The 27,835-nt window shown below is 38.8% G+C and overlaps 1 protein-coding gene and 1 long non-coding RNA gene across 2 annotated transcripts in view; one reads left to right on the top strand and one right to left on the bottom strand.

Annotated features, from left to right (window-relative positions):
• On the bottom strand, positions 1 to 27,295 carry LOC136287308 (uncharacterized). Its single transcript, XR_010720139.1, has 3 exons — positions 27,132 to 27,295; positions 14,150 to 14,212; positions 1 to 1,523 (listed from the first exon to the last, which is right to left on the bottom strand). It is a non-coding gene; the product is annotated as an uncharacterized lncRNA (long non-coding RNA).
• Positions 25,056 to 27,835, top strand: part of ZFHX4 (zinc finger homeobox 4) — a 150,250-nt gene continuing 147,470 nt past the window's right edge. The window contains exon 1 of the mRNA XM_066179910.1: positions 25,056 to 25,406. The gene's annotated coding sequence lies outside the window, so the exon portion shown is untranslated. The remainder of the gene's footprint in view (positions 25,407 to 27,835) is intronic.

Genomic DNA, 27,835 nt, shown 5'->3' with positions numbered 1-27,835 from the left:
CTGAGACCTGTATGCCAAACTTTTATGTGTAGTCTAAACTTTTATTTTAAAATCATGAGGTCCAACAGGCAATTTTAAATACTCTATGTAACATTTTTCTCTTTCATTGTGAAACTTCTAGAGACTGCACAACACTGCAAAATAGAGTATTATCACCTTCTATTTGCAGACAGGGAAACTAAGATTAAATGCCCAACACAATTCTGAAGCAGCAGCAAAGAACAGGCCCTGGATCATTCTTTCAAGCTACCCCAACACTCCATCAAACAAATCCTCTTTTCTTCTCCTGAAGATTTTCTTCACTGTGAAATGCCTTTTTTTGTTTCCTATTATTTTTTTTACAAAAATTAGATGATTTCTCCAGGTTTTTGTTTTATATTATCTTTATTATTTCAGAAATCCCTTCACAGTTTGGAAAAACAATAACTTTCCAGGCTTCATTTATTCATTTCTGTTGAATAACCTTGATGTCTTAGTGCTTCCTTTGGGAATGGAAAAGAAAGTCATTACTTGTGCTTCCTCTTAAGATCTACATTCCCACACTTAGTACAGAAACTCTTACTGATATGTCTGAAAATTGTACTAATTGTCACCAAATTCAAGGGTTTGATACAGGAAAACATGTCTAAAACAGGAAAGGAAAAAATCACAGGGCAACATTAGAACACATAGTTAAACATTTACCTAAATTTGTAACTAAAAACATATATAAAAATACTGAGGTGGAAGGGTGATAAAATAGTAAAATTCATTGCATGAATCAATAATTTTCCTTTAAAAATACTCTACAGTCCTAATCAATTGAAATATAATCTCCTTCAGTTTAAAACCATCTTAAGAAGGGTCAAAGATTTGTCCTGCAAGCTCTGACAGTCAATTAAAGTAGTCATCCATGCAAGCAATGACAGAAACACCCCATCTTCCATGTTCCTCTCGTAGGGCAAAAATCATATAATACAATGGAATAGAATTTAAACAAATTTAAAACAATAAGACTGTTCTGCCCCAGCCTATGTCCCGTTTCCTTCAGAGCTTTTGGAAGCCTTAATGGTTCATAGCAGTGGGCAACAAAGAGTGACCTCTGAACAGGCAGTTCTGGGATTTAGACATGTAAATAATTTTTTCTCTTCGAACTCGAATATGAAGGCTATAGTTTGCTCTGCCACCACTCATGGGGCTTTGTCTGATGACACAGTTGTAGAAGCTTTGAGAAAAATGGAAATGTTAGTTGCCAGAAGCAAAACCGTGAGCGGATCCTGGTAAGTGAGGTCTCTCATCCCGTTGCAGGTCACCATTTGCTTTCTGTCCCTTGCCTGGTGGTGGGGGCTGTTTCAGGGCTGTGCTGTGCTGGATCTCAAGCTGGCATTGTGACTTGCAAGGTTTGTTCACACGATTACAGGCAAGAGGAGCTTTGAAGTATACAGCCTGTTAAATTCCGGTAAATATGCTGCTGCATATTTTAGAAGGAGCTCCTTACCACATGATTCACAATTAGTGTGTCCATTTCAGCACTAAAAAGATACCTAGGAAAAGAAAATGTGTGTGTAAGTACAAAAAAGTATCAGAATAGAGCACTTAGACTGAATAATTAATACCATTTTATGTTTTGCAACCATATATTTTAATCATCAAAGATGACTAAGGCTACAAATTCATGTTTATTGAAAAGGATAAATTTCTTAAGTCACCATTTAAAATGGATTTTTTGGCTGGTCTTAATAACCAAGAGGCAAAACTATATTGCAGTACATGAACATGCTGAAGATACAAGTTAAATGGCCAAAATTATTCTCTTACTAACTAGTCAAAAAGGCAGTAGAGCAGTTATTGAGGCAAAACAAAGAAAGAATTGTCCTATTCTCCCTGTATCTATCATTTTAAGTCTAAAAACCACAAAGTTAACAAATTTATCAGGCTAGCAACACACTACAAGTTTGCATTATGAGTTTGTATAACTAATGATCATCATAGGTCTGCTTCAGAATGCTGATTTCAGCAAAAGTACTACCAGGAAACATGTTTTATACCAAAATATAACATTTTCTCATCTCATTTTTACCAGTGAGTACACTTCCTTCTGCTTCACATAGTTCTACCTCCCCTCACATTTCTTCACATCCTTAATAATTATCAGACTACTAAAAAATATTTTAATCCAAATAATCCAGTTTCCTTTTAAGAACTTTTCCACTAGTGTGCTTAATAGTTTAAGCAGAAATATAAACAAAAATATTTTGCTCCCTTGAGACATATAACAGTTACACACAAAAAAAAGCTTCCCATAACTTCCCATTCACCACAGTCGCACCATGAGGGTTATAACATTTCAAAAAGAAAAAGTTCTTTCATGGTTCTGCAGTTTCTTGTGTTCTTGCATTGGCATGAGTTTATACCTTGTATAAGTATAGCCTGACTATGATTTCTAACCATAACAGTGCCAGCTACTAAAGGAAGCAGTTTCAGGCTGTTCTACCTTAATGTCACAGCCTGGGTGGAGGCTTCTGCTCCTTCAGAGCTGGCACTGAAGCTCCTTGTGGGGACACTTCCTTACTCAGCTCAGCCAGGGTGTACTCAACTAATTTAAATAGGTAACTCGTCAAAGAAGGTAGGGATTTCTCTGGGAATGTAAAATCTGGTCCCAAGAAAAGTGATCATAAGCTTAGGGCGAGATGAAAATTGCAGTTATAGATATCAAAGATACAGTTAGAAGAAAACATATTATCAAGAACCAAGTTAAACCTTGTTATATTTCACTATGGTAGGACTCTTTCACCAATAAATGATTTTATATTTGAAAAATGACTAATATCACTAAGGTAATTCCCAGCTACTGGTAGAAACTTTACACGGTGAGTTAATACAGTGTAAAGTGACTTAAGATCCAAATATGCCTCAGGATGATTTCAACACTGACTATTTGAAAAGAATACCCCAAAGAAATCCACTAAAAAGTCCATTCTTTAAACATTCCCCAAAGAATTTCTGTCAGCAAAACACAGAACATGTTAAGTAATAATAACTAAACTTCTGTAAAACAAAAAAGGAAAGTCCTATTCTATGGTTTTCTTACCTTACCTATGGATAGACAGCAATTCATAATTAGAAGATTTATTCAGAATTGAACATGTAAAACTCTTAAGAACAGTGTTAAAATACCTTACAGACCTCAACTCTCTCCTTCTTTTGTTTTCATCACTTACTGGAAAATTACTCCATATTTTTCAGTTTATTCACTAATGTACTGGCCAGGAAGAAATAAGTCCACAGTGAATCTTTATATGTGTATATATATATAATTTTTTTTTTTTTTGTGGTTGGTTGGTTAGTTGGGTTTGGGGTTTTTTTTGCAGGGAGCTTTTGTGATTAGTTGAGGTGTTTGGTTTGGTTTGGATTTTTTTTTCCTTAAGTTGTGCTGCATATTGCTGCCTATTTGGACCAGGCAAGCTTTTATTTAGTACTCTCAATACCTTATTCACATCTGTCAACAAAAAAAGCACATCGCAGTCACACACCAAGGCACAAGTCACAAAACTCACAGAAAAAGCAAAAGAAATGATATTTATATGTCATTTTGATAGTCAAGGGAGAAGAAGTGTCCCAGTCCCTCTTTCTAAAAATAATGCTTCATACAGGTGTCATCTCTGTTATTTTACTGGAGTTATCAAAAGAAAAAAGTTGTCATTTATGGAAGTTGCTTCCTGCTATTGAAATAAAATGATGTGCTTTAAATCACAGTTCAGTTCTTCCATACTTTTCTTCCAAGAAAATCATGCTTACATGTAGGGAAATGGGAAAAAACAGTTTTATTAACCCACTGTCAACCTCTCTCTTCTACACAAATAACACAGAGAAACTCTCTTCTGGTCATCTATTCATATCAAAAATTCATTTACAGTGATTGCTATGTCTTTAAAAAAACAACCAAACAAACAAAAACAGTAAAAAAGAACAAAACCAGTTACTCCTGCCATCCATAGCAATGAGGAGCTGATAAAAAATCTCACCATATTGTCTTGTCAGGCATACCTAATAGAGATGAAGAAGTCTCTAATTAGGGCATTAATTCCACACTGCAGTGCAGTTGCACTGCAAACTCCCATTTACTGACAGGTGCAATATGTGGGTGCAAATTTCTTGGCATCAGCAATCTACTCTTTTGCATTTACATTGCTAAGCAACATCATTGCATTGATTGACTTATGTACAATACTACACTTTCACCTCTTAGGTACAGAAGGGAAAGATTGATTCCAATTTCGGTGCCACAGTTTTAAACAGATGCAGCAGCAATGAATTAGGTGCACTTACTCCTAATTTACAGTCATGGAAGAAAAATAATTTTCTTGATTACCCTACTATTTAGAAAGCTCTAACTCTTTTTGCTAGAATAAAGTTACAGTGGTCTAAAACTCACATGACAGTCAGGGGCACAGTTACAGGTATTTTTCCACAAGAAGATGGCAGCTGTCCTCAAAGTGTAATGCGAGTTAACTAGGAAAAGGTGATTGACTGATGCTGAGGTTAATTGCTTGTTGGCATGCTAGAAAGCCTATGCTAACAAGTGCTGCTTATAACTAACAAGTGCCAATTATTTCCTTATATTCAAGTACACATTATAGTATGCTAGGCACTATCCAAACATCCAGAAAGATCCAGACATCCCTGCCCAGATCTGATAAGTTAACGATTTAGGAAAACTGTGCAAGTTACTGATGAAAATGGGTCAGTGCATGTTGCTTATCACAAATGTACAGCTCCTCATCTAATGCTACGACAGAGGAAAGTTTTGTTGAAGCTATCAATGCACTGAGCATATATTCATAATAAAAGTATAAATAGTTGTCTGGTCATAAACTTTATTTTCTCTGTTGCGGATCAAAACCTTACACTAACAGATTGTGCTTACTATGTCATTATTAGAAGCCTGTGAAATCTGTAAAGTATTTTAATCCTGTTTCCACATCTTTGTGGAAAAAGAATTTATATATATAATTGGTGACCAACTGCACATACAAGCCTGACAAAACTTCCCATTTAATAGGTAGAAATGTTATATAAAATATTGCCTAATATTTGTATAATGCATTCACCTGGCTTGAAAAAATGCTGACAGAACTAGAATGCATAGCATCATCCATTGGTAAATTGGTATTAAATTCATCATTTTGTTGGTAAAGCATCAGTAAACACCAATTTTAATTGCATTAATTAGATATGAATTATGAAAGTAAGATTCTAGTGACTAATACAGATTTTCCCTATTGTAATAATGATTTAAAATAGGATTAAAAAGTAACATCTTCTCAGGAAAGGAATTTAACGTACTAAAAATTATAGTGCAAAGTAAACCTGCCCCCAACCTCCTCCTATACAAGTCATCTACCTTGTATCAGTCAGAATAAAACAAGGAAAGTTGATCTGAGTAGAAAGCTTGCCAGTCTTTCAGGCTTTCTTTGCAAGAAATCTTATAATGCTTGGTAAAACTGTGTGCTTTGTCTGTTACTCCTTGCCTTATTTCAGACTAAACATATGTAATGGCATCACAATGTGGTTGCAAACTTGCAAGCCTTTAGAAATGTATTAATTGTGAATGTTGGTGATTTTAACACCTTTTTCTGACTGTTAAGATGCAGAAAGTGTCAAATATATTGGTAAGCTTTTGAAAAAGGTAAAAAGTGCCTAAGCTGTGGTTTGCTCTCCTAGTCCTGCAGTACAGGGAACATTTCCTCACAATGCTATCTCAAGAATTCAAAATAAAGAAACAAAATTCTAACCATATGGCTTGTTAGGTAGCCACGGGAGCTCAGCACAGGGTTAGGTGAGGTGACCATAAAAATGAAAATATTTAAGAAAATCTAAGAACATTAAAATTGCATTTGCAAATACGATGTTGGTATTCCTCGACTGTTATAGAATAGATATGTACATTTCTGTACCCATCAAACACTTAATAAAAGATGACTCCTCTAGGCAATTTGCAAACTATAGTTTCATCTAGATATATGTCAGCGTAAATCAGGAACCTTCAGTTCTCAGTTTTTCTAAACAAGTGTGCCATAATCTTTCCTAGCCCTGTTTCCGTCAGACCCTCATAAATCTACCACATTGCTCTGTCTCCTCAGAATGAAGTCAAATTCACAAATATTTTAAAGGTATAGTGAAATACACATATAGCAAGTCCATCATCCTAGAAGGAGTTAGTAATTTCCTTCACCTGCAGTATATATTTCATTTTAACACATCCTTAATAGACACCAACTAATCATGTTTAAAGGCTACCTCTTTATTATTGCCCTTTATCCATAAACTGCTCTTTTCACTGACCTTAATATAAAAGGTGAAGATAGGCAATAATTAGATATAAATGCTTACATATATGATTTTGATTTCAGTATATGTAAGGTAGAACTAGTTGGGCTGGACACAATTTTCTTAATTTACAAATGCCGTTGTTGAATATATATTTTTTGTTCTAAGTCACCTTATACCCTCAGAAATACTGATGACCCTAAAATTCAATGCCTTTCCTTTTTTTTTTTTCCCTATATCCTGTATTTTGTAAAAGAATAAAAACATAATTACATTTGTAATTTCAGATCTTTTAAGAACAAAGTACTATGTGAAATTTATAATATAAAAATTCTCTTTTCCTGGAATTACAGTTTTGTATTTATTAAATGCGTTCACAGGCTCCCTTAGGATGTGAAATGTATGGAAATATATGTGCATTACTAAGGAAAGAACTAAATTTATTCTTTCCCCACATCATGCTCTTCTTTGCAGTAGAGGTTTTTAATTCAACACAGAGCTAGAATGAGATGGAGCCAATTTCCTGGTCTATATGTGTGACAAATGCTAAAAGTGGCACAAGATTAACAAATTAGTTGATGTATATATCTTTAAAGATTTTTGACTATGTCCCAAGTCAAAATGCATGCTTATTTGAACTGAAGATTTCCTTAGAGTTAAGTATTAGACAGCAACCTTCTGAATTCTTGTAATTTTAGGACGGAATGATGCCATATCTGACAACTAAAGAATAGCAACCTAAGAAAAAAAAGTCTAAGAAGGTTTTAATGGCACATCGCTCTAGTAATAACAAGTTTTATTACAATAAATTGTATATTTTAATGATTAAAATCTGATCTTTAAATAAGAAATTTGCTTTGAAAAAATTAATTAATTCAGTACACAGGTATTTCTCTTAAGCATGAATGTTGACACTTTGTTAACCAACAAAATATGAAATTCTCTTGTGTTAAGAAATGTATCAGATAGAAGCCTTTTTTTAAAATGAGTAGAGGGAGATCTACAGTATAGACAAGGGTGTCATTATAGAAAGGTTTCTTTATGATGGTTTGAAATAAAAAGTATGGAACTTGACCTTTTTAGCTGACATAGTAATCACCTACTTGATGTAATCCAGATATCCAACACCAAACAATAAAAACATCTGTGACAACAAACCATGTAAAGCTCATGGAATTATTTCATTTTTTTTTTTTTTAAGAACGGATAGTAATATTCAAAAATCAGATAAGCCTGGATTGGTTCTTCTTACACAAAAACTTTTGTGTTTTGCAAATGCTAGTTTTAAAGGGCTATAACTTAGAAGTGAAAGTTTTTTAAGTTTGCATGCATATGTTTTGGAGTTACCTCATTCATTCTTCTTTTAGGACCCTGTCATAGTCCACCTGTTTTCCTTTTGCTTAAATTACATCAAAATAATAGCTTTCTTTAGAGAAAAAAAATATCATGAGTTTCTAGTAACTGTATTCAAACATGATACACTAAAAATTGAAGAGGAGCCATATTCAGGTTGCATGCCTCAGTCACCCAATCTCCCTTTCACGTATCTGTTCATGTTGACAGACTATGTCATAATACATCAACAGAGAGATCAGCATAGAAGAACAAAAATTCATCTCCTGACAGCAAGAGGAAAACTGATTTCTACTATTAAATTAGCAAAAATATACCAATATTTCACTACCAATAAAGATACCATGGCTAAAAACATTCACCATATTATAAATTTGAATGAGCATTGGGAATTTTTTGTTTCAATAATCCTTAAACACAAAAGAAAGGGAGGGGGAAGAGGGTGGACTCAAGGATGTCAACATCTTTACAAGCAAAGCACTGATTTCTGGTAAAATGTGCCATTACATTTTGGTTTTGTTATTCTTTTAAATATTAGTTCTAAATATTCACTTAATTAGAGACCACTGAGCACTGTTTTTGCAGGATTCTGTTCTGACAGAGGATTGTCCTTATGAGGTCAAGGAGACGTGTGGAAAATGCTCTGTGTCAACAGAGTGCATCAGCTTCTTCATATTTGAAAATTTCGACTCATGTAAAAAGTATTCTAGCTCTCTCCTTGCTAGATATAATTTTAATACACTATATTGAGTAGTGGTGTATCACTAGGAATTTAACAATACCTGGAATAAATAATGTCTTTTTGCAGCCTGGGGCAACATCTGCCACTTATGCATTAATTCTGCCCCTGTTTGAACACTCTACAACATATGCACTTCTCTTTTGTCTGTTATCCTAGAGTTGTGTTATTCCCAAATATTGACATCATCTACTTTTATCAGCACTAACTGCTCTGAAGCTTCCTAGTCTCATGCTCAGCTCTATTTCTTTCTATTGATTATCTTCCTCACTCCAGCAGGTAGCTAGCCAGCGAGGCTGTCCTGAGAAATAGCTTCCAATGACTTTATACGCACAATTTACACGGAATTGTTTAAAGAAGATATTAGCCTCAATACAAATCAGTGAACCTCATTTAGTCAATACTGCACAATTCAGCTGTTGGCACCCTGTCACATGTTAGCCTTTAAAGTCAACTACCATACCCAATCTGCACATTAGCCATAGTATTTAGTTTCATATTAAAATGAGGCTAGTTTTTCACTTTTCTTTTTGAAATCTTTTCAATATATTTTCTACATCACCTCATTGAACCATATGATAGTAATATAATTTTAAGTATAAAAACCTGAGATTAAATGCTTGATTTTTGACAGTGTTCTTAAATATAATAAATTCAAAGGGAAATACTGTTAAGTTAAAATGGAGTGTTTTTCATTAAGTCCAATCAAATGGTAGACAACAAAGGATCTTTTATTTGAGAATATGAAGTGAAAATGAAAACCAGAAAACCTTTACTAAGAAAAGGTCTAGCTAAATTATGTTGGAAGGAGGTCTCCAGATTGAACCGGGGTGTTTCTTTTGCTAAGAATGAATTAAACTAAGATGCACTATGGGAGAACAGCTTACAAAAAAGGAAAACCTGTGCTTTACAAAAATGAAAACAGGGCCTAAATACAGCTATAAAGAAAGATCAAATCTTAAAATAAATAAATAAATATAAAAATCGCTACTGTAGCACCGAAACTATTCAAAGAAATTTGGGGGATTTTTTACCTCTTTTGCATTTCACAGCAGAGTTCCAAAATCATAGGTGGACATTTATACAAAAAAAAATCTTTTCCTTTTAGACTAACAGACCATGATCTAAACTATGATTTAGACTACATATAAAAGATAGACGAAAAATAAAGTATATGTGCACATCTCTAAATCTGTTACTTGAGAAATTAGACCGCCCTTTTGTTTTCAATCTGTATTAGACACACTTGTTCTATTCTATTTAGCATATCCATGATGTTTATATTAAAGTTTCTATGTGCATCCCTCAGCAGTAGGAAATAAATAGGTATTGTTTCTAATTCCTGGAAGAAAAATACTTGGTTTTGGCATATTTGGCAAAGAAATACTTACATCTTGCCTATAAAGTGTTGCTCTTATAAAGCATAAATTCAAAGACAACCTGTGAGGATTTGTGGCTATTACATTTTGTAGGAGGCAGAAAATAAAACGAAGTCTGGGAGTGTAAAGATTAAAAAAAATAAATAAATAAAAAGACAAAACCCCACAAATGTCCACTTCATAATAAGTGGTTGATATTTTAGAAAAAAAATAGGAAAAATGCAGAATCCTTTTTAAGTCCTGATGAGCAATCATCTGGACTTACTGATACACAGAGGTACTGATACTGATACCTTTTGAGGGAAGGTAAAAATTATCTGCCTAGTGAGCAACTGGGAATATTGATATTGGACAATATTTTTATTCTAAATAACGGTAATTTGAAAATATAAATAGAAGTGTTTTGCGTGACCTCTGCTCCCTGCTCTTTTTCCTTGAAAGCTGGGATTCTGAGCCCCAGGTAGGAGACAGATGCTGAAAGATGACCAGTGTGGCCTTCCTGATACATCGTTGTATGCACACACTCTCACATACACACATTTCTTGCAACCTGATGCTCATAGAAAAGCTTTTTCCTCCTTCTAAGTTTCTACAAGGAACATTTCAGAAACCAAAGAGGAAAAAAAATTAAAAAGCAGTGAGGACAGAAATAGCTGCATATTAAAGCAGCAAAAAGGCAGATGTGGTATGAGAATTCCCAGTGTTCCTGTCTGTAGTGCTCTGCTTTGCTGTTGGAGGATTTGATGGGTACTTTTCATGGGTCTGTATATGCTTATGATACGTATACTTGGAAGGAGACTTTCCAGGTACTGTTTGGCCTATTTACTTGGGTAGATCTGCTTTCATAAGATAAAAGTTATGCTGTATTTCAGCTTCTGTCTTCCATGTATATGCCTACATACTATGTATTTTTTCCCATGAATTACATTAGTAATCACTAAAGGAGATGCAAATTCCTTTACTTGTTAATTACATGAATTACATCTTGGCAAATCTTACAAATTATTTATATGTATTCTGTACTTAAACGTTGTAATTGTTCTACTGCAACATTTCCTCAATACTATGTTAGTACTTACTTCAGTCATGTTTTATAAGGATTGACAGATAGAATTGTGGTTGGATAAATAGTTACTTCAAAGTTCATTTCTAAAAATCCTATCCTTTTAAAGTTAACTCTCTGCTAATATGTAATAAATATTCTGGATAAGCAAGTGTACTGACAGGAAATAAGCATACAATGAACAATACATTCTGGGGAAGATGCAGCATATAGAGTAAAACAACATTAGCATGCCAAAAGTTTACAAAGTCAGTTTGATGTAGCTGTTTTCTTAAGGCAATAAAAACATTTTAATAATTATTACCTGTGCCTCCTTTCATCGTGACAGGAAAAAAACCCACAAAATTTCTTACCATTCCTCATCCTTTTAAGCTCAATTTTTAAGATGCATGGATTTACTATGTGCTTAAGTTAAGCTATAGGGATCACATTTTTCATACTGTCTTAAAATAGTAAATGGGTAAAAAAACAAACCTGGAAAGGAGATAAGTATTTTTTAATATTTAGGAGGAAGAACAACTTTTGTACCTGAAACTAGAAAGCAGTTGTAGCCCATTATTTTCTTTTTAATGCAGATAGTCATACTTGCAAATCTCAGGATTTTTTTAAAATATGTTCTTACTACACATAAAAGTGGACAGGAATAATTTACAGCCAACTTTGTTTAGCCATTTATGTCTAGAATATGCTACTTTAAATATCTGTTAGGGAAAAAATATTGCCTTCCCCCTGAAAGCATAACTATTAAAATATTATATTATTTATCAGCAAAAAAATAATGCTGATAAGTTTTGATTAATGCTCAGAAATTTAAATTCAGATATACTTAGCTTCTGATTTTTAGACAGATGGCAGTCAGCATTAGTGTATCAATTTTTTCATCAGAAAATAGAGATGCATGTTAAAACCACTTCAAAAAAAACATAGAGTTCTACATGGGACCATATTATCAATGCTAATTATATCCTTAAAATAAGCATTAACTGGGGCAAAGAGTGGAATCAAACTGTTTACAGAGCATATGAATCTCAACTGGACATAAAGGTGCCTACTTTGCTTCCGGCTTTCCTTCTTCCGTCTCACAGTTGTTTATTTAGTACATGGAAATATTACAAAACTATTAAAGATACTTTAAATAAAGATATTCTCCTGACGTGATTAGCTTGCTATTCATGTTTCAGCATTACTATCCAGGCAGCAGTGATTGTGTGCCAATATTAAAAGCACACATGTAGCATGTTCCTTGTGTGTGTTTGCAGGCTTGAGTAGGCAAACATTTCATCACCACTGAGTGTGTGACTCTGTCTGAGTGTGTGTTTATAGCCTGGTGCTAAAAGCCAGAGTGAGGTCTGAGGGTGGAAATGAAGAGCATTTCCTTTTGGAAGAGCCCTACTTGACCAAAGTCCTGCCCTGCAGTTTGAGAGAGAAGGATGGGAAGGGGCACTGCAAGAAAAGTCTGGCACTGCAGCCCACTGAAGTCACTTGTAGTGACCAAACGTGTTTTAAAGGAAAGTTAGAGATATACAGAGCTTAGAGTCCTATGAGCTGTATTAAAGGAATCACAGCTACACAAATCAGGCGTACTATTAAGACTACCTTTCGGGGGTTAAAGTTAAGTGGCAAACCAGATGCACCATTTCACTGCAATTCTAAAGATAATTCTAAAATGATGCTCAGCTGGCACAATATGTTGTGTTCACAAGATGAAGTGGAATTTAAATTTTAAAAACCGGTAAAGATTTTGAAGAGTTTTGAGAGAGGCCTATTTACCTTCCACCTAATTTAAAAATTAGTCTTGGCTGTCTTCTCACTCCATCAGTCCTTGAATCAAAATTCCAAATCAGAATCTATTATTTTCTTACTCATGTTAAGCAGCATTAAGTAGAGGGAAAGGATTTTATTTACATTAAGGAACCAATCTTACAGTTTTCACACAGGAAAAGCACCCTTTAGAGGCAATAGCAAATTTATATTTCTATAAAAACCAAAAACTAATCAAACAAAAACCTCTCAAAAAACCAGCATTCATTTTTCAGCATTATTTGATACCTTTACTTACATTAGATTTCACTGCATTCCAGAAACACACAAGAACAGAGCACAACTTGCAAGTATCAGTGTTCCTTCTCTCCCTTTCTCTCCCTCTCACCTACACCATTCTGATTTTAAATTTGCTGGAGTTCATTCAATTTATAAATAACCTTAAACCCTTGAACTGGTGGCTAGTTTATTTGAACAGGAGACAATGTTATTGAAACAAATCTAGTTAACAAGGTAATTAGCTTTTGCAATATTCCTCAAAAGGCTGGAAACCAACAGTTCATCACAACACTGTACAAATAGCAGCATGCAATGTTAAGCCTCTGCTTACGGGGGATTCTATCAAAACTCAATGGTCACATTACCAACAAATGTATTGTTTCCAAAAACTATCCAAGGGCCACCAAAACTGATTTATTCACTTGAAGTGGAAGGATGAAAATATTTTCCAATAGTAACCTACTATGAAAGTGCAGGCTACTGCTGGTGTTGAAAAGATGGGGCTAGAACCACAAAAATCCTTTTTCTTGCTTCCACAAAAGGCTTTGGGCCTAATTATTTTTAAGTATAATCCAGCCAACATCTTCTCATGCTTAGCTGCACTGAGTGACACTATTTGTGATGCCCAGTCTGCTGAAACTGAGCAGGTTGCTGTCAGTTTAAAAATGACTATAATAAAAGTGACCATGAAGATGGATCTTGTGATTTTGCGTTTCTAATCAGTCATCTGTGAAGAACACTTTTGCTTTGATTCAGCAGACTGGTGACAGCCATGATTGATAGTGCATGAGGATGAAAAAAGGTTATTAACTGTCTTCCTATTAAACCCAATGTATTACCCCTCTAGGTGCATCTCATACTTTAACTTAAAGCACTTACTCAGGTAAGGTCAGAAATGAACTCTATAAACACAGTATCCATCCTGTTGTAGATGAACCAGGAGCTCTAATGCTAAATTTTGAATGTTCAGCATTAAAGCATATCTGAATCCTGACACCTTAATTACTGTGCCAAAACCAAACACAGAGCAGACTTTCGTAAGCTTCTAAATATGTAACTATACGTAAGTATTTTTGTATGAAACAGGGATAGATCAGTTGAATCTGTGTATTGGTGAATACAAACACACAGACAAATATATTTTACTTACTATAATTTTCTCAAAATCAAAGTTTGAAAAATGTTAATGAAAAAAATACATACAAGAGAGATATGAAGTGTCTGGGGGGTTCAAGTATGAATCTTACACAGAAAACAGCATTTTACCTGCTTGTAGTTAACTCCATTGTTAAGTTGATCAAGTGTGATTTAATAATTTATGAAGGCTTCCTATTAAAAGAAAATACATATATTTTAGTGTAAATATAGAAGCATCTATTTGTTGCCTTACAACATGTTTTCATTTTTATTTCCTTTTACTGATACTTTTACTTTAACTGATACAACTATCGCCTGAAAAAACAAAGGAAAATCTTCATTTTCAAAGCAATTATTTGATGGAAAAACTGATTCCTAGAGTACTTCTAAGGATGTCTCTGTGAAGAGATAATTTTAAAGGAGCTTAAGGAGAAAAGGAGCAAAATACTTCTCCTGTGTTCATTTTTATTCCTCCTGACACTAGAAATGAATTGAAAGGGGAAAGTTGTCCACATTGTGTATGCACGTTAGCATATTTTTAGACTCACAAGTTTCTTTTAGGAATTAGGTGCTTTACAAATACTTCTTCATAATCAGTAGCATTTTAAATTTTTAAATTTACTTTACCTTTATGAATAAATTTCAGATGCTCTTTGAATTTGTTTATTTACATCTTACATTACAAACATTTTCTCATAAAAGTAAGTAGACAGATCAAAAATCCTATGACTCTAACTACAGTGTGGACACTTTTATCTGAAGGAATGTACAGACACACTTGTTTAAAATAACCTTTTTCCACACAGTATATAAGATCTCCCTGCAAAATGCATCTATTCTGTATTTGTTTTCCAGAGTATTAAAGCATACTTTTAAATTTAGTTTTAAAACAGTCCTTTATTTCCTCTTTTACATTACATCAAGAATATTTTTTGCACTCATTAACATCATTTCAGAGGGAAGCAAGAATATTATACCAAGCTAGATCCTTTTGGGGAAAGAAGAAAAAAGTATCTATCTTGACTATTCTATAATGTACTATCATGCACAAAGTCTGCAGCATAAGTAAATAATTTAATCTTTTCAGGGTGGTATTGAATTTAAGTTCTCCCTGTTATTTTTGAACATTTTTTTTTTAATATTCACAGTCAGTTAAAAAGAATCCAGAGAAAATTTAATCTACCTAATATGATGATGCTATCTCATGAAAAAAAAAATATTACACAATCCTCTGTAACATCTTTATTTCTAGAAAGTGTGTTCCTTTCAGGTGTGGACTTGGGAATAGGCACCAATTTTGCCTTCAGTAACATTTCTGCTTTATAATAAATTGCAATCCTGTTGTAGCCCCGTGTGGATTTACAACTGGCAGGCTTTCTCTCTGACAATTTGGGGTCACAGTGGATATGGGTGAGGAATAATTTCAGAGGTGATGGAGATATTGACAGAATTTAAGAGTCCAAGTTCCCAGGTAAATATTTGTAAAATGTACACTCCTACATTGAGTTTTAATTAATAGGACTTCTGGATTATATTGTTTGCCTTGTTTGTGCATTGTATTTTCTCTGAAACTATAAAAACCCATTAATTTCCATTTAGAAAATCAGAATTATATGACAACATTTGTTTTGGGTAGCCTTATGGGGAGCCTGGAATAGGTAACACAATTTTATCATCACACCAGAGGCCCTGATGGTAGTGAGAGTTTCTAACAATGGGACAGACCTACGTTTCCTCACTCAAGAAAGGACTGGCTGGATCCAGCCCCCTCTGTTCACTTCATGTGTGTAACCTAAAGACAAGAAGTAAGTCTAAACATAACTCCAGCCATGTGTAAGACAGCGAAAATGTTTCAGTCAGTATGGAAGAAATTAATGAATTAGATTTATTCCTCCGGCTTCTTTAAAAGAATTGTCACAAGAACTAAACAGAAGATCCCAATTAATGAAACAAAGGAAAGTTTAGGGCCACTTAACCTGGAACAATCGTTTCCTCTGGTTAAGGTTTATATAAAACCCAGAGCAGGCCTGAAATGTCAACTCTAGTGGTACCCTTTGAAATCCTGTTTTATTCCAGTACTCACTGCACACACGAAAGCAAATCCTTAAACTGCAGGCTAAGTGCATGTGGCCCAACCAGGACCATACAAAGGCGACACACGTAGCATGTGTCACAGCCAGCAGCACATGAGTGACTTCGCCAGGGGGGATCCCTCATCTAGATCCCACTCCAGACAATCAGGACACAGCAAGGGGAAAAGAAAAAAAGGGAAAAAAAAAAAAAAAAAAAGAAGAAGAAAAAAGAAGGGGGGGGGGGGGGGAAGAGATAAAAAAAAGAGAATAGCAAGAAGAGCCAGACTCCAAACCCCACCTCCTGCCCCAGACAAACAAGGGCAGGTAGACCGGCTGGGAAAGCCGGGCACCTCCCGCGGAGGGGATGCTGCCGCCGCCAGCGGGGCGCAGGCGGCGAGGGGCCCCGGCGCCCTCCACGCCGGGGCGCGGAGCGGGGCCCTGGCACCTGCCGGCCCGCCGGAGGGGCGGCGCCCCCGGCCCGCCGGGCCGCCTGCCCGGGCCGCCCCCGCCGGAGGCGTTGCTGCTCCCGCGGGGCCCCGGCGGAGCGCAGAGCCCGTGGGGCCGGTCCCCGCGCGGCCGCCGGGGCTGCCGCAGCGAGCGCGGCTCGGGGGCGCTGCCCGGCGGCGGCGGGACGAGCCCGCTCCGCGTCCCCGCGGCCGCTCCGGAGGCTCCGCGGGGCCCCGCGGACACGGCGCGGTGGGAAGAGTGGGGCGGGTAATGAATTCCAGGAGAGAGCTTGAGAGGAGGCATTTTCCAGAGATCTGCCATATTTAACATTGACCACACTAAAGATGTTATTAGCGACGGAGGGGTGGGGAGGGCAGGGCACGGGGGGGATGCGATAAGGGAAAATAGATAATGACACATAATCCAAAACAGAAGTTTGAAACCAAGTTAGTTCACTTATAAGAGCTCAACTTTTTTTTTTTTTTTTTTTTTTTTTTTTTTTTTTTTTTTTTTTTTTTTTTTAATAGGCTGGGACTGAGAGACAGGGAAATAAACCTGTTAAGGAAAGAAATATTCCTCTAAGCAACCGGGTAAACAAAATAGCTGAAGTGAAACAGTGAGGGAGATGGGAGTAGGGAAATGCAAAGGTGCAAAGGACATACTACTATTTAGAAACCCCAAAGGAAATTGTAAAGTAGGAAATAAAAAGGAGGAGGAGAAACATTTCTGTTGTAAATTAGAGGGAAGAATAGCCGGAGAAAAGGGGGAAATAGCTGCAGAAGGTCTGAAGTAAAGCAGCACTGAAGATTAGCCAATGTCTAAAGTATTTCAACTGTGGAAAGAGCGTGGTGTGCTCATCCCTTCAGCATGGGTGTGTGAAAGGGAAATGAGTAGGGATAATTACTAATATAGCACATGTCAGGAGGAACCAATCCAAAATAAGAGATAAATTTGGCTGGTGAAGACAGATAGGAAAAAGGCTGGAAGAAAACTTAGGAATACTGATCCCCGAGAGTAGAGGAAGAGAATTAAAGGAGAAAGGTTTCAAAAGTGCAGGGAAACTTAGAGAATCAGCTGGACCGGGAGGAAACAGCTACGGCAGAGATGGAGCGAGAGAATGAAAGTGAGAGAGAAAGATAGTGGGAAAGAGATTGAGGGGAGCAAATATACCTGGGAGAGGGAACAGTTGGAGCGGATGGAAAGAAGGAAAGCAGGAGCGGAAAACTAGGAGAGAGGGAAGGAGGGACAGAGGGAGGGATGTGGGGAGAGAGGGAAGGAGACGGAGGGAGGAGACATGGGCTGAAGTCTCCCAGCCTGGGGAAGGTGCAGCAGTGAGTGAGAGAGAGCTCACTCGGAGGGTTAGGTTAGATTTCCAGAGCTCTTAGAGCTCATCGACCAGACCGCTGGAGTCACTATTCAACCCGAGTCCCAAACACACGCCTCACTAACTACTTTACAGCCACTTTCATTGATTTTCTTTATCAAATAAACATAATACCCGTTACAGCAACACTTCCTCTTCGCGCAGCCAGAATGCCACAAGCTGATTGCTGCATTTCTCCGGCTTGTAGTTCCCCACCCTCCACCCCTAAATAAATTGTGTTCTTTCACTTAAGTGCTCAAATACATTATTGCTTGCACAATTTTTCTGTAATCTGGAAGGTACACTGCCAGCTAGGCAAATAGTTTAAATTATAAGGTAAAAGGTCCCCGTTCCCATCGCCCTGGTGTGGAGACAATATTTCCCCCCCATAAATTCAGGCGTAGCTTATGTATTTACATACTTATTTACCGCTACTAAGAGGTAACTTAATTTAAGGAGTGATGTCAAAGTGAACAGTTCTGCCTTTAAAACTGCAGGAAAAAAATTAACGCAATTTTACCACATGCACCGAAACTGTCACTTAATCTAAGCATTTCAGCCTCAAATTTCAATTTTATTTAAAAAAAACCCCTAAAAGTAGCCCCCTTCAAAAGCTGTTTTTGAACTAGGCTCTTCCATATATGTCAAAGGGCTGTTGAATTATTCATTATTATAATTACTATCATCATTGTCATTATCCCTTTCCATGTGGAAATAATTTTATTATCGTAATTTGATATCTGAAGAATTTCCTGTTAGTCGTTTGATAATAATTTTTTTTCTACTGAAAAGAAAAGTTTTGCTTATAAATGAGAGGAAAATATTTTAAATGCTTTTATGTTTACTATAGATTTCCGTTTATCTAATCGATTGGAATGCCAATAAATCGATTAAAGGTTTAGTGTTTTACAAACAACCATTTTGTGCTTTTTGATTTTACGTTCTGAATGATTTTAATAAAGCTAATGCTTTTTCTGAGCGTTTGTTCACCCCAAATTTAATATTCCATCATTTCTACTATTTACAATTGCATTTTAAAGTGTTTCTAATGAAAAAAAATAAACGCAAATAAAGGAAATAATCTGATGAAATTACTTTGTGCCTGTAGTCAACATATTTAGGCAAAGCCCTTAAAAATCTTGGTGAATTATATGCGATCATACAGTGATTGCGGAATATTAAATTAAACTTAGATAAATCCGCATTGAAGGAGGCAGCACCCAATCCTGAATTTATTTCCCATTTTCTATAACAGCATCACTGCGCTCCTCTCTTTGCAATGACAATGTGCCAAATCTAGGCATTTTGAAAACATTTTCCATATGCTTTAACTGGAGACTGATAGACAAAGAAGAAAAGGAGATGGTCTTTTTTCTCTTGAGGTATATTTCCTTTAACTTTTCCTCCAATCTTTTCTGATCTTCATCATTTTTTAAACAAAAGTTTGAAAATCATTAGGACCTTTTTTTTTTCCTTTTACTTCCCCCCCCCCCCCTTATCGCGTAATCAATTCCTGAATTGTGGGGTTTCAGTTATGCTTTAATGCAGGACTATAGGACTGTCATTTCTATACCTTGGCGGACAACGTTTTGGGGAGAAATCATTGATTCATTTAGTTTTCGCTTGCTGCTTTTTGTAATTAAAGATGGTTTTAATTATACTCTTTTTTTTTTTTTTGTAAGTCAGATCAGATGTGCTGCTTGCTTGCTGGAAGGTTTTTTGGGTTTTTGGGGTTTTTTTTTTCTTTTCTTTTTTTTTTCTTTTAACGGTGCTTTTAATTTATGTGTAGTTTTTACGGATAACACAGAGGTGGTGGCTTTTATTTAGCTGTAAAATCCACACATTTTCTTTGAAAATTTGGCTCCTTGGGCGAAAATAACTTTTTCTGGTTGCTTTATAATCGCTGTTTGTCGCAGAGGTAGTTTAGCATATTGTCTACACAACAAAGATTCCTGTTTTATTGGCAGTGTGGATTGCTGGATTTAGGTATAAATATTTCATAACTTTCCTATTTCTGCAGTAAGATCGGTAGTTTTGTTGGCTTTTTCTCCTTTTTGTCTGTCTTTCTAACAGAACCGTTTTATTTCTGAAGTCCCTTTTTGTCCTTTTCCAGGATAGAATGTAAAATTTTTCCCTTGGATATATCACTGCTGGAAATATGCTCTTGGGCTTTCTGGAGGGGATGGGGGGGAGCGGTGGTAAGCGGTCGTTTTCCTTTATTTGCATAAGAGCTGGTGAAGTGCCTGTGAAGTTGGTGAATTGCTATTGTTTGGGGCTAGTCCTGACTGTTTTTGTTTATAAACACTGGGGTGGTTGCCGGGAGGGGAGGGAGGTCAGAGCACTGTCAAAGCGCTGACCTCTGAAAGCCCAGAGGGCGCCTGGCTCCTTCACCCTCTCCTTTCTCTCTCTCCCTCTCCCTTTTTCTTTCCCTTCCCATCCAAGGCCAGGAGCTCAGGTTCAGGGCATTTAATCCCCGAGATCTGCCCAAGAAAGGAGCTGAAAAAGGGCTGTTAAGGCTCCGGAGGAAACGCCGGCAGCAGACTTAGACCTGGAAGGCTTTTATTTATAGTAATGTCCGGGTGCGCGTTTTCGTACGGCTCCAGCCAAAATAACAAGAAGAAAAAGCCAATCGGGATCGGCACTATTTAGCTCAAAATCTCAGCGAGATGTCTATACTATTCGGCTGTGATTTTTCTCTAAGGTCACTGCTCGTTAGACCCACTTTCAGTAGGTGAATGCCAAATCTGGGGCAGTGAAGGCAGAATTAAAATGCAGTATGTTATTCTTGTTTTATTTCTTTTCCGAACAAAACTTTCCAGGAATCAGAGAGGGGATTTTTGTTTTCTTTCTCTCCTCCCTCTTCTCCTCGCCCCCCCCCCCCCCCCCAATCCAACTCCCCCGTCCCCCCTTTTTAAGTGTGTAGTGGAATGTTTTGCTGGGGGTGAGGGGGTGGGTTGTAAATTAACAAAAGATTTGTATACATGATACCTGCAAAGAAAGGAATTATTAATAATAGCCAAACGCTTTGGGTTCAGAGTCAATTTCATCTCGGGGAAAAAAAAAAAAAAAGTACAAGAGATTGCTATCAGGTTTAAGTATGTTTTGAAAAGAAGTTGCTGAGTTAAACAAAAATGTTAGTTAACACACTGCCTTTGTCAAATAGCCCCCGGGAGGAGAAGAGACAACAAAAAGGAGAGGAGGTGGGGGCTGGGGATCTGAAAGTGTCTGTAGCTCAGATAAAGGGTCTGTAACACTGAAATCTTGTAATACCTCGTTTCAAACTGAGCTCATCTATAGACTTAGGGAACGCAGTAAAAAGACATGCATCCCCTTTCCCTTGGGTTGGGGTCTGGGGAGAGGAGAAGGTGGGGGAAGGGAACGCTTATTAGGGAATTATGTCGGTTTATTAAAGAGGGGAGCGGCTATGTCTGTAATTATGCAGATCCTTGTGCCCCTGTGTGTCCGCAGCGCAGATTCAGGGAGTGAAATGAGCTTGACGGGGAGACGTGGTGTAACAGAGCCCGATTTGGGCTACGATTTCTTTGTCTGTTATAGAATGGTCAGTGTCCAGCTCTGGCCCCCACCGGCTCCGTCTCGCCCAGGCCAATAAGTTTTCCTTAGGGCTAAGGCTGGAGATGGTAAAGGACAGAAAAGGCTGAGGGGGTTTTGAGGTGTTTTTTCCCCTTCCCTTTCTTTGAAATGTAACGTCACTATCAAGAGCCTTTTGTGGTTTCAACAGGAGGCTCGAAAAAATCCCAAAATATGTAACAGTGCCTGCAAGGAGAAGTTCGGAGGAGGTGGGCGGGGGGTCCATCGAGACCAGAGGAGAGGAGCTGAGAGGTTAGGCGAGACTCTTCGGGGGCGATCAGCTGAGCGGGAGAGGGAGGAGAGAGGGGAGTGGGAGCGGGAACCGGGCCGGGCCGGGCCGGGCCGCGCCACCGGGAGCCCCGCACCTCACCGCGGCCGCGCTGGGTCCCCCTCGCCTGCCGCCCCCAGCCCGCGCTGCGCTCCGCTCTTATCACATCCCACAAACCTGCTGCTGCTGCCTCCCGGAATTAACCTTCTTCGATTTTTCCTATCTACGTGGCGATCCCCGGGTTCCTTCTAAACTGTTGACATCCCGTAGTGCTTTTTTTTTTTTTTTCCCTACACCCTCCCCCCTTCACGATAGGTACTATTTTTAGGGAGAGAAAGCGGGCGAGACAGAGAAACAGAGAGGTTTAAAATGTTAGGATGGACAGTAAACAGTGGCAGAAGAAATCCTGAAAAATGTGGACTCTCCTATCGCAGTTCCTGCCTTGTTCCCCCCTCCTTTGTTCCTTAGCTGTAACTCAAGAACACCATAAACCTATATCCCCCTCCAAGACGAGTGAAAGGGGGGAAAAATCTACAGCCCAAAAAGAATGACTTGACTGTTCTGACGTTTGGTGTTTTGACATTAATGACATTAATGATATTGATGTTTCACCAGGAAAAAAGCACTAGGAATAAAAAAAGGGGGGGAAGTGCAGGGGGGGGGACGACGACGACAACGACGACTTTAAAACTAAATTATCTTCCTTTCCTTATTCTTCCGTGACATTAAGTATACGTGTTTCTTCACTTGAATTTGAAATAGATGTATTGTTCTCAGGTGTTTCTTCATCACATTGTATTTAATTGTCTTCAGTCCTAGGAAATGTGTTGCCATCCTTCAGGCATGCACTTGAATGGACAATGTATCCTTCTATTTCAGAGTTCCGTTTCATCTACCATTTAAACCTAAAAGCCCTCTTTCCATCATACTCCCTCAATCTGATAACTGTAAACAGGTTTCAGAGATTTCATTTTCAGTCTTTGTTTGCATTTTTTTTCCCCACTGTGTAAACAACAATGCAGAATATTGCTAGTTTCCTTATTACCTTCATCGACAGGGCGCAGTGCCTGTGGAAATCTGCATACATATGCTCACACCTTTTTTCATTGATGAGGTGGTGCAATGCATAGGTGAGGCTTGGAAAAGCAACAAAGTTGCTCTCACTAACCCTCCAATGCCCCTGACTTTTCCCTTAAGTTCGAATCTTGAAGGTTTTCCTGAAGTTTAAAGTAAGGTTTCTCTGGACAGGGGGTAGGGGTTCTTCCCTGCTTTATTTGCAGATTTCGATTTTTTGAATAGCTGTGCTTTCAGGCTGGCAGTTTGTTTTCGGTGTGGGGTTTTCAGGTTTTTGTTTGTTTGTTTGTTTGTTTGTTTTTTAATCCTTTTTTCCCCTCCCCTTTCCAAAGACTTTTTTTTCTTTTTTTTTCTTCTTTTTTTTCCCCCCCTTCAAAACTATCAGGACCTTCACTCTGACCTTAAACATCTGCTTTTAGACACTCGCTTCCCTCACACTGGCCTGTGCTTCCTTAAGGGCAGCCTTAATTCATCATCAGGTGGGGATTTTCCTATTAGCATTAGTTCCAGTACTTGTAAAATGTTCTCCTGGAGCAGAAGGTTTAGGGCCCAGAGAGGTGTATATTTCTGCCATCCTGGTTTTTTGCTGGTTTGTTGTTGTTGTGCGTGTGTGCTTTTAATGGAAGGTTGTGATAAAACCTTCCTGCTGGTTTTTAGCGTTTAAGGCCTAAGACAAGGTTTTGATATGTATCGCAGGAATCACGAACTTCAAAGGCATGTCAGCTCTAAGGTTACGGTTCACCTGCGCGGGGTCCTTGGTACTGTAAATATCTCCTACATGTAACTGTGACTTAGTGACCATTTCTGGTATACCCATTTCTGGAATAGTATTATCAAAAATCTGCACGTGTTCCTGCGGTGTATTTGGATGCTCTTTGAATAGTCATGTTTTTATCTTCAGTAGGGGGTATTTTAAAGTATGTCTATTCCTAGTTTTAGTTAATTATCTTTTAATGAAAGTGTCAGTCATATTCACATCTGCAGTATTAGGTTAAGATAATTAGATTTTCAAATGAGAAGCAATCTTCTTAAATCCCACACAGGAAAATATTTGTAGAAGATTCCGATTTATAATGACATCTGTACATTTTACCCCACTTTTCATCATAACAGTGTGCCCCCCTCCCCCCAAGAATGAAATATGTCTGGTAAAATATAGCAGATAAAATATTAATAAAATATCAATACTTGCAGGGAAACTAGAAGGTGATGCATGTATATGCATGGAACATGTATTGTATGCAAAGAGAACCTTTCCCTGGGCTGATATTTACTTCATTTTGACAAGACTGTTTACAGTTGATATTGTATATTCTGTAAGGCTTTGCTTTTTACTTTGTTGGTATCGCCAAGCAATTACATGGTGGTCAACAAACAAAGTGTGCTATGTTTTGTGTGATTGTGTGTGTGTTGGGTGTATGTGCATATGTGTAAATATGATGTAGGATGTGAGTGTGCACATGTGTACATTTGTGTGCGTATGTGTAAATAAATCAGTCTTTATCTCCGGATGGGTAGTTGTTCCCTGTCTTAGATATATTACCTTTCCTTTTGCAGATGTGTCATACATTCATTAGCCCATTGAAAAAAATTGGATGCTTTTTTTTTTTTTTTTTTTCCATTAAATCCCCATTAAAAGAGAGAAAATGTAAGAGACGATCAGACAGACAGGAATATCTCCCTGATGCAATAAGTAATTTGGACCCGGTTCTTTTTAAGTTTCCGAACAGTTAAAAAAAGCAAGTCTGCCACCCTTCCTCTTTTTTCTTTTCTTTTTCTTTTTTTTTTTTTTTTTTTTTTTTTTTTTTTTTTTTAATTTTCCCTAGCCACCTACTTTGTGTGCCTGTGCGTGTGTGTCTGTGTTACTAATGAAGTTTGCAGACTTGTGTTTGTATCCATGAGCTCCCTTCTGCTGCCCCTTCTTCTCTGGGCTGGCTCTCTGGCTCCCGCAGCCCCGGCGAGCTCCCGACAGCCGCGGCGGCTCCGGCTTCTCCGGCTCCGGGGCTGCGCGTCATTTTCAGCCCGGAGAATGTTGATCACCTCACTAATTACACCTCTCCCTCTCCTCTTCCCTCTCCTCTCCCTCACCCTCGCTCTCCCTCTCCCTCGCTCTCTCTCCTCTCTCTCTCTCTCTCTCTCTCTCTCCCCTCTCTCTCTCTCTCTCTCTCTCTCATTCCCAGAGTGCATATCGGGAATAGACACACAAAGACATGCGCACTCAACTTAATCAGCCATTTTTTTAAACAGGGCTAAAACGATAATAATTAGCAGAATAAAGACATATCGGATTTTCATTTCCTTTCCTCCTTTTCCCAACCCCTTCACAACCAAACAGCGAGACCGCGGTCGGCACATGCTTTAACAACTCCCGGACCCCAAAGGACCGCTCCATGCCCCCCACTTCTTGCTCAATCATTTTTATTTTCACCCAATAAAGTTGGAGGATTATTTTTTTTTATTATTTTTTTAATGAACCTTCTCTCGTTTACTTGGATGTGATCAGCTGTTAAGTAAATAAAGCAAAACAAAAAAGAGAGGCGAAGATCCAGTAGGAACTGCGAGGGGAAATGGAAAGTAAGTTTTTTCTTTAACTTTTATTGAGTAGTTTGTGTTAAATTTAGGTCGAGTATCGATTATCTTTCCAGGCTGATCTTGCACAATCTTTGATATTTCGCTCTCGCTCTCTCTCTCTCTCTCCCCCTCTCTCTGTGCCTCTTTCTCTCTCTCTCACATACACACACACACACTCACATCCCCAGATCCCATGTACCTCTCCCCTCTCTCTCTCCCCCCTTTTTCTGCCTGTTTCCCCACTTTTAGGTACAGTATTTGCTCTCATTTCGGAAGGAGGGGCTGCTTTTTCTCTCTCCCTTCTTTCTTTCTCTCACTGCCTTTCTCTTTTATTCTGGGGTTACGTTTTGTTTGTGTAATTTTTTTTTGTTTTGGTTTGGGGCTGTGGGGTTTTTTTTTTCTTTTTTCTTTTTTTCTTTCTTTCGGGCTGTAACTTTCAGATTAAGTGGAGGACCCTACTCGCTTTGCAGAAGAGATTGGGGGAATGCCCCCCACTTTTTATTTCGCTCTTTTCTTTCTAGGGAGCTCGGGGAGGGGGGGAATACTGTCAGATTCTGAAAGACTTTACGGCTGTCAGAAGTCATCCCTTGCTAGCCCCTTTAGTGCTCGAAGTCTTCTTTCGCAGCTCGGTCCCCCCAAAACTTTGAGGTGCCTTTTGAAAGCACATTCTGCTCTCCCACCCTCCTTGCCTCCCCTCCTCATCTCCACCCCCCTCGGCCTCTCAAACTTTCGCTTTCGGGCGAGGGGGGGGATGCCAGCAGGGCAATGGGGACCCTGACTGCGTGCGTGTGTACAGGAGAAGGTTGTGGGGTGCTTTTCCCCCTCTCCCCTGCTTCCTTCTCCCCCCTTTTCTTTTGCAGGTAGGTGTCTCAGGAGCAGAGGCAGGGTGGCCGTGCGGGCGTGTGTGTGTGTGTGTGTGTGTGCGCAGGGGATCGCGCTGCTGGCTGCCGGCTCTGGCAGCAGGAGGAAGAGGAGCCCGTTAGGAGCGCGCTCTGCGTCTCTGTCAGTTTCGCCGTGCGGCGCGGGGAGGCGGCCCCGGCCCGGCTCGTCTCGGCTGGGCTCGCCTGGGCTGGGCTGCGCTGGGCTCGGCTCGGCGCGCAGCGGCCCCGCTGGCGGGGATGTGGGGATGCGCGGCTGCCGCTGCCTGCGAGCGGCTGCCGGCCGGGCGCCGGCGGAACCCGCAGCATCCCCGCCGAGCCGAGCCGTGCCGAGCCAAGCCGAGCCATGCCGCTCCGTAGGAAAGACTCTCGCGGGCAGGGTTGGGGACTGCTTTCAGCGAAGCCTTTCTGAGATTATTTGAAAGGGAGTGGTGGTTGTTTGGCGGGACAGGCGCCTTTTTTTCTTTTTTTTTTTTTTTTTTTTTTAACCGAATGTGTATTAAAAAAAGAGACAGCCAATAGACAAAAGAAAAAAAAAAAAGAAAAAAGCAGAAAAAAAAGCTCATAAACAGCGAGCCGCAGTTTGGTTCCTGCTCTAACTGCTCGTGCCAGAATCAAGTGCATCCCTTCCCATCACGGCGGCTAATGGCAGACGCGTCCCTGCTTCCCCGTCTTTCCTGACATGAAATTTCCTACAAAATTGCTAATAAACTTTTCCCCTCATCCGATGCCAACTTACTGCGGTTCCCCTCCACTCCTCCCCTGCTGCATCTTCTTTCCCCCCCCCCACCCCCACAGCCTCCCCAGCAGCGGCAGCAGAAAACACACGGCTTGGTATTTCTTTTGTTACCTGCGAGCCGGGCGGCCGGGGGTCTCTCATCGGCTGCTTAGGGCACTGGGTCCAACCGAGAGAGGAGCCACATCAGTCGGGTTCAGCCTGTTTCACCTCAGCGCCGTCCCGAGGAGGCTTTAGCCACCATTCAGTAACACACCCTCCTCCTCCTCCTCTTCCTCCTTAGGTACCAAGGCAGAGATCGCAAACATAACACCCCCCTCCCCACCAAAAAAAAAAAAAAAAAAAAAAAAAAAAAAAAAAAAAAAAAAAAAGAGCCCAACCAAAAGACAACTTGCCAGGCTGAAGATGGTGGAGATTTACATTAAGCCAGACACAGGCAGGTTCACTCAGGAAGTCTGACCATCCCGTTTTCTGACAGTTGCATTTCCTCGGCTCCATTCCGTCCTCCTCTTTTTTTTTTTCTTTTTTTTTTCTTTTTTTTTTTTAATATTTTCTTTTTATTAGCCTTGCTCCGGTTTTATCAAGGATTATGTAGTTGGCAGGAGAGCGAGAGAGTGGAAAGAGAGGACTCGGGTGCTTTTGGGGTGGCTGCTGCTAGGGTGATTTTTTTTTTTTTTTTTTTTTTTTTTTGATGGTGTATTTTTTTTTTTTTTTTCAATCGTGTTTCCCCTGGATTTGCAGTGGCTCGATCCTTAGGAGCGGTGATGGAGTGTTTAAAAAGATCATATGTAGCATTATATTTTTAGTTTGGTGGTGGA

Source organism: Chamaea fasciata, unplaced genomic scaffold (assembly GCF_029207755.1).
Source record: "Chamaea fasciata isolate MVZ Bird 193981 ecotype frontalis unplaced genomic scaffold, bChaFas1.0.hap1 SCAF_1, whole genome shotgun sequence".
NCBI classification, from domain to species: Eukaryota; Metazoa; Chordata; class Aves; order Passeriformes; family Sylviidae; genus Chamaea; species Chamaea fasciata.
Note: the sequence above shows the minus strand (reverse complement) of the source record. Positions and strands in the feature narration are given on the sequence as shown.